Source organism: Pelodiscus sinensis, chromosome 18 (genome assembly GCF_049634645.1).
Source record: "Pelodiscus sinensis isolate JC-2024 chromosome 18, ASM4963464v1, whole genome shotgun sequence".
In the NCBI taxonomy this organism is placed as follows: Eukaryota; Metazoa; Chordata; order Testudines; family Trionychidae; genus Pelodiscus; species Pelodiscus sinensis.
In genome coordinates this window covers 13641905-13649928 of record NC_134728.1, presented here as the reverse complement: position 1 = coordinate 13649928, position 8024 = coordinate 13641905, and positions in this window count along the sequence as shown.

Genomic DNA, 8024 nt, shown 5'->3' with positions numbered 1-8024 from the left:
TATGGGATGGAAATATAACCACAAGCTCCGGTAATTCAACCATCAAGGATAGAATAATTGAATGACTGCAATAGATTTAGTCTCTTCCCGCCCCCCCCTCCCCCCCCCCCCCCCCCGTCTGCCATGTACAAGAGATTGAAAAATGCCAGTGCAACTAAAATCCTAACCACTTCTGGAGACATTCTGTTGCATCATTACGTTCTTGAAACATAGTAGCCAAAATTTAATCTCACTGGTGCCACTGGGCCTAGAGCATGGATGTATTTGCCCTATTGTACCTTAAAAAAAAAAAAAAAAAAAAAAAAAAGAAGAAGAAGAAGAAACATGAGAAGCCTTATGCTATCATCTTCTGTGGTTAAGGCTAACCATCCCCCTACAACAGCAAAGGCATTCATATTTAAAGATGAAGCCCTAGCATATCTGTTTACAGATATGCTATAGATATCTGATATAGATATCTGATAATAGATATGCTATAGCATATCTGTTTACAGATATGCTAGGTCAACTAACAATAGATCTCAGATGTGCTAGGTCAACTAACAATAGAGCTTAGAGGGGTAGCCATGTTAGTCTGTTTCAGCAAAAACAACGAGTCCAGTGGCATCTTAAGGACTAACAATGTTATTGTGGCATAAGCTTTCGTGCATTGCTACTCACCTCATCAGATGCATGAAGTGAAAGAAAAAGAAACAGACAGTAGGGAGACAGAGATTGGAGTGTTACATCAGAGCTAATTCAATCTGGGTGGATGTAGATAAAAAGGGGGTGCGGGAAATACTTGAAGTAGAAAATTACTTATTGAAATGAGGGAGCCATTCCCAATTCCTATTCAGACACATTCTGGTGGTGTCAAATTTGCATATGAATTCCAGCTCAGCAGTTTCACATTGCAGTTTGTTTTTGAAGTTTTTGTTTTTGAGAATATCAATCTTCAATTGTATGTCCAAGGAGGTTAAAATGTTCTCCCCACGGTTTTTGTATGTTACCATTCTTGATGTCTGATTTGTGGCCATTTATTCTGTTGTGTAGAGTCCAGTTTATCCAATGTGCATGGCAGAGGGACAGTGATGGCATTTATCACATAGTAGATGTGAACAAACCTTTGATGGTTTAGCTGATGTGGTTGGGTCCTATGATGGTGTCACTAGGGCAGATGTGTGGACAGAGTTGGCAATGGGGTTTGTTGCAGGGATTGGTTCCTGGGTTAGTGTTTCAGAATTAGGCAATTCAGTTTAATCTTTTGAATACGTCTAGCTGCCTATTATTTCCATGTAAAGATGGGGGTTGGAGGGGAAGGGCAGGAGTTGGTCATGTGTTTTTATTATACTTTACCTGCTCCCATTAAAAACAATATAAAAAATCCCAATTGGATCAAGATAGTACCTCAGGCTTTAGGACCAGAAAATTAAAATTAGAACTAGGCTAGATTTAAATCCCATGGGAGTCAGTGAAAAGACTTGGACTGACTTTAAAGGACTTTGGAGAGACAACTGGGATAAAATGAAAATCTACCAAAACTTTTGCTAAAACCTGAACCAATGGTTTGAAAAGACTCAAGCAGCTGCTAAAGGATCTTTCTTTCTCTCAACTTCTTTTGTGCTGAACATTAACTCTGATAAAACTATTTTTAAATTTATTTTTTTAAAAGCTTCTATTGTTGTTTGCAGCATAGCTGTAACATTTGTTTGTCCCACAAGATGAGATAGACAAGGCAGATGCGGTAATATCTGAGATCATAGGTTTCAGCCTGGAATTAGTATTTATGAGCAGTGATAAGCCCCCCAAAATAGGGATTTTAATGAAGGGCCTGACAGAACTCCTAAAATTTGTCTTCATGGATATAGTTTTAAGTAATCTCTAAAAGAAGCTCATAAACATGGTGTATTTGGTTATCTTAAAAAAATGAGCAACTTCAATCATACCCAAAAGGGATTATTCTATGCCCGGGGATTAGTGTCCATTTCCCATTTACCCCAATGGGCAATTGCACCAGCAGCACCCATTATGTTCTTAAGATAAGAATATCACTTGTAATGGTCACTTGCAATAACACTACTTCAGAAACCTTGGGCGGTTTTTGTATTTTGCTTCAGGCATTATGGGATTTTTAAAAAGATTCCCAGAAATGTTCATCTTCACTGGAATGTACAGCTAGGATTGGTAGGTATTTCAAAGTCAAAATGATTTCTTATCCTTTCCATTGGGAGCAAATCCGACAGTCTTCTTCATCTTATATGCTACTTTCTTCACTGCAGCCCATTACTGTTGAGTGATTTATTGCACTGATGACAGAAGCTCTCAGAATCCAGTGCACAGCATAAAAGCTATAAAGCCCCTTAATTTATTTGATAAAACCCATTAAAAGTACAGTATTGCAGAAGTTTAACAACTCTTCCCCTGGGAGGCATTCAGCAGGGGGCGATAGATTGGAGGACAACAAGAAGTTACCATGTGATGTTCCATTGTTGAGGATTCAGCAGTGTTCTCATCTGTAATGAGGGATGATTACTTTGTAGTTAAAAGCATGGGACAGGGAGACAGGAGGGAGGCCTGAGTTCTATTCTTGATTCTGCCATAGACTTCTGTGTGATTTTGGCCATGACTTACAGATGATGCTACAAGGGTTCAGCAATTGTTGAAGACATCGGGCATGTTACAGGGTCAGGATTTTAACCACTTAGTGTTTCATTTCTCATAAATTTTCATAGTGCAGCCAGCCCCCTTCAAGGTCAACACTGATCCTTCTACCTACTCATGGGTACCACTGCCTAGCTAGTTCTCGTAGACTACGTCTAGACTGGCATGATTTTCCGCAAATGCTTTTAACGGAAAAGTTTTTCTGTTAAAAGCATTTGTGAAAAAGAGCATCTAGATTGGTACGGACGCTTTTGCGCAAAAGCACTTTTTGCGGAAAAGCGTCCGTGCCAAGCTAGACGTGGTTTTGTGCAAGAAAGCCCCAATCGCCATTTTTGCCATCGCGGCTTTTTTGCGCAAAACGGTTCTCAGTTGTCTACACTGGCTCTCTTGCTCAAAAGCATTCGCGCTAAAGGGCTTTTTCCCGAACGGGAGTCATTGTATTTGCAGAAGAACACTGACAATCTTACATTAGATCATCAGTGTTCTTGCGCAAATTCAAAGAGGCCAGTGTAGACAGCTGGCAAGTTTTTCTGCAAAAGCGGCTGCTTTTGTGGAAAAACTTGCCAGTCTAGACGCAGCAATGGTGTTCCATCCACAGATTTGTGTAGGCTGTTTGTCTTTCACCATGTGTGTGTTAGTCTTCCATTGCAAAGCTTTTACAAAGGGAACCAGTTATCCAGCAGGAGGAAATTTCCATGCAACATTCACTCCTCTTCCCAGCTCACTCTCTGACCCCTCCCCTCAGTTCTCTGAAATATATCCTCCCAATTACAGAGCCAATTGCCTCATTAGCCCAGCAACTGTCGTAGTAATATCAGTAATCCCCAACAGAAACTGGTGAATTAACTTCAGTGAAGCCTGCCACCTTCCCAGGGCAGCAGCAACCTCAGGGGTCTACAGATAACATCCTGCCACCAATGGCATTCAATGGTCCAGTCAACCAACTTGCAGAAGTTCCCGTTGCAATGAGAGTGGCGAAACCAACATCACATATAGGAACCCCTTCAGATTCTGACAGGCTTTGGATTCCAATCCTAGGATTAAACCCAGCCATCGCATTTTGATTCTTGGTAAATTATCCATCTTTCAAATGGCAGCTAATTTTACAACTATGACACAAGAGATTGGCTGATTTTGCAAGATTTTATCTGAGAATGAAACTTTATGGGAAAAGCTCAGATCTGCATGCAAACCCTAGCTCTTATTCATTATTGAATATATGCCTAAATTAATTCCTGAGATCCATGAGCCTGAGAAGTGAAACCCAAGAAATTATTCTTACTCTTGGACTCTCCAAACCCTCAGAACACACTTCTTGCTATCAAGGCACTGGTAAGGTATATTTATGTCATCTACACCATTTGATCAATTTACAATATATGGTGTATTTAGGCTTTTGATCAAAATGCTACCCAAACCAATCTATTTTAGGACACTGCACAATTCCTGCAAATCATCTCCATCCAGCCTGATTCTTGTGTGCATATCAGTGGGAGTTTCTGGAAACTCTGTACATCCAATAAAGAAACATTTTCATTGTCCTCTTGAGAAAGACAGGGTGACCTAGCATGTCCCAGCTAGCTGCCTCTCCAGTCTAATCTGCTTGGATATTTTAAACTTCTCAGAGAATGGAAAAACAGCTCAAAATGAAAAGATAATGCCAATGTTTGGCTTAGGATGTAAACAAACTTTAATTTCCCTAGCATGCTGAAGCAGAACCATGGATTTTAACTTCCCTGTTTGATCCCTATATTAAGCCCAAAGAAATCCCCCTAGGTTTATAAAGCTATATTAATTAAGAAAGTACAAGATTTTGTATCTATGAGTAAATTCAGAATTAAGGAGTTGAAGAGGAAATTTGATCAGATTATTGCTTTTGCTAGACACAGACTACTAGCAGCTAAATTGATATATAACTCCCTGTTACCCACCCTGAACCTGGTCACCTTGAGCACAGCTCCTATGTGGAAAAGAATTAGCTATGTTCTAATTGTGAGTTTTAAGCTTATATGTGCTTCAGGCACGTGCAAAGTCTTCAGACCCTGCTGAGACATGAAGGATAATAAAAGCTTCTTCAGAATAGGATGAAATAGAATTGTTTATATGAAAAACCCAGGAGATAAACATCACTTTTCCAAAAGACACATTCTGCCATCAGGCCTAGCCAAAGAGTTTGCAGGGCCCAAGGTGGCATGTTGTGGTTGGCTGCCAGCCAGGGCAGTGAGCAAGCAGCCGGGCTGGCAGGCACTGGGCAGCACAGGGTCCTGAAAGTGTGTAGCCCAAGGCAACCACCTTGCCCGCCTTGCCCTAAGGCTGAGCCTGGCTGCCATGTTTTACTTCAGAAACTTCCTTGAGAGAAAGAACATATGAGAGATCTAAAAAGAGCAGCTAGTCCACAGAAGCATGTGCAAAGATCAAACCTGGGCTGATGGGTTAATTATTCCAATCCTATTAATGAAGTTTGACTTGTCTGAGGAGGTACTTATGTATTATTCTTACAGAAGCACACACACAATATACAGGCCATGGACTCAACTCATCTGGAAGGAAAGTGAGAGTCAGTAAAGCAATCTACTCAAAAAGGCACTGAAAGAGTGACACACTGAAGCAATTCAAAATAAACTCTTCTTCGCAGAGAGGGAAGAAATTGCCCCATTTGTTTCTAAGGGTATGTCTACACTACCCTCCTAGTTCGAACTAGGAGGGTAATGTATGCATACCGCACTTGCTAATGAAGCCCGGGATTTGAATTTCCCGGGCTTCATTAGCATAAGCGGGGAGCCGCCATTTTTAAATCCCCGCTGCTTCAAACCCCGTGTAGCGCGGCTACACGGGGCTCGAACTAGGTAGTTCGGACTAGGGTGCCTATTCTGAACTACCGGTACACCTCGTTTCACGAGGAGTAACGGTAGTTCGGAATAGGACCCTAGTCCGAACTACCTAGTTCGAGCCCCGTGTACTTGGGGTTCGAAGCAGCGGGGATTTAAAAATGGCGGCTCCCCGCTTATGCTAATGAAGCCCGGGAAATTCAAATCCCGGGCTTCATTAGCAAGTGCGGTATGCATACATTACCCCGCTAGTTCGAACTAGAGGGGTAGTGTAGACATACCCTAAGTCCCTACACTTTCCAAGAGATATAGAAGTCTCTCCCATCCCCAGTGCTTTGAAATGTACAGTAATGGAAGTTACAAGTCCTTGTGCTTTAACAGAACCAGTGTGAAAGATAAAAATAGAATGAAAATATTCCAGAGCTCTGTAGAAACTAGAGAAACTAAGCAGCCCTTTCTTGGACAGAATTCCAGTCTAAACAGAGCCCTTAGTCAAATAGATGATATGTTCTCAATCCTCACTTAACTGAAGATTGCCTCATGTGTCACCTTGAATAGTTCTATAGAACTGATGTGTTTCACATTTGTCTTTCAGAGACACGATGAGCACTGAATTATCTCCTTTCTGCAAACAAAAGGCCCTTCACAAGCAGTTCCTCCAGGTCATCTCTAGAGAAGTTCGGTTGGGTATTCACTGAATACACGAAAAGTGAAGCTCATCAAGCAACAGAAAATTTTATTTCTCAATAGTGCCAGTTCCTCACTCTTTGTGAACACAAATATTCATGGAAGGAAAGAAAGATACTGTGATTGGTCCAAAGCTGGCCTTCCTATACCTCCTGACGTGTCAGCTGTCAAAAATTCAACTGCACTGGAAGTCATCTCTGGTTGTCCATGGAATTCTGTTCTTAAACACTATCTGTGTCATGATGTATAAACTCTGCACCAATCAGGTATGGGTTCAGGTGTTGCTATGGGCTGGCATGGCCTTGCCCTATCATAACTGCATGTGATGATAAGAATGGAGGAGGGGGTTCAAGAGCAGGAAAGCTCAAGTCATTAACAGGGGTATGTGGGCAGTGAGCAGAATGCTGAGCTTCCCAGCTCCTTGGGAGAGGCTGGCAGAGAGCGGAGCTGAATCCCTTGCCTAAAAGAGGCTCAAGTCATCTTGAGGTGAAACAGGCAGAATCCTGTTATTATCGTGCTTGTAAAATATTAGTTCCATTAAATGCCAGAAGGGATGAGCATCCAGAGAAACTCAGCTGAGCAGCTGAGACTCCTTCCCCTTCTGAGTGTTACTAAGCACCCCCATGTGAACGGCTGGCCCTGGAGTGATTGGAACACATCAACAATACCCAAGGGGGTGCTGCAGAAGCACCAGAACCCTGCCACAGCCACTTCATGTTAATCTGCAATCCTTACAATTACAGAGCAATTTACTTGTTTTATGGTAGATGCAGCGGAAACACTTCTCTTGAGGTGAATCAATAGCAGAGCATGCCAGCAGAGAGATAATATTTTACAGTGGATAGTTGACTAACACATTTTTTTAATTTGCTATCTAATAGAGAGCCATTCACTAGCTCTCTGGGCAGTTCTAATATTAAGTGTATATATATGTTGTGGGTGATCAGGAGAGACAACCATTGATTATTACAGACATATCTGCTGAAACTCATAAGCTGATAATTAAAAAGTCCATCACAATGGCTATTGAACTGCACTCATGGATTATGAAGTGTCTTTGGGATGTTTCTTTGAAATGAATGCTGGAAAAGGCAGAATAGAGAATGAAGTTGTCTGTCTATCCAAGGGACAGGTCTGGCAAGCAACGTTCCCTCTAATCTTTTCCATCCACGTGCAGAACATTTTAACGTGCACCAAGGCACGTAGACTGGAATTCTGTCCAAGAGAGAGCTGCTTAGTTTCCTACAGATACTTAGTAGCTCATCTCTAGTTTCTACAATGCTCTGGAATATTTTCATTCTATTTTTATCTTGCACACTGGTACTGTTAAAGCACAAGGAGTTGTAACGTCCATTACTGTACACTTCAAGAGACTGGGATGGGAGAGACTTCTAGATCTCTAGGAACAAACCTAGCTGTGGGCGCTCTGCTAATCAGCTGGGCGGCATTTGAATTTCTTCTGAGCAGTCACAGAAGCACATGGGTTATGGGGAACATTTCTGGAAAGGACAGTGCATCTGTCCTCTCACTGCAAGAGTGTTTATCCACACGAAATATCTATAGGAGGTGGTGTTGCATGACGAACATCTGCAGATTAGTCCCATGGGCCTTTCCTAGAGGAATCAACTCCCAGGGTGAGAGAAGAGTTTAGAATCCATGAGCAGCTAGTCTCTACTTAAACAGTCCACAGGGGAGCAAGTGGTGACAGCAAATTTTGGGAAGTGGACATTTGAGCCCTAAGGACATGATCTGATGCCTACTGAAGTCAGTGGAGAGGCTGACATTGACTTCATTGAATCAACACTTAAATATGGGACAGAGACCAAGAAATGCATTTCACATGGTTATGATGGTCGTCACTACGGATCT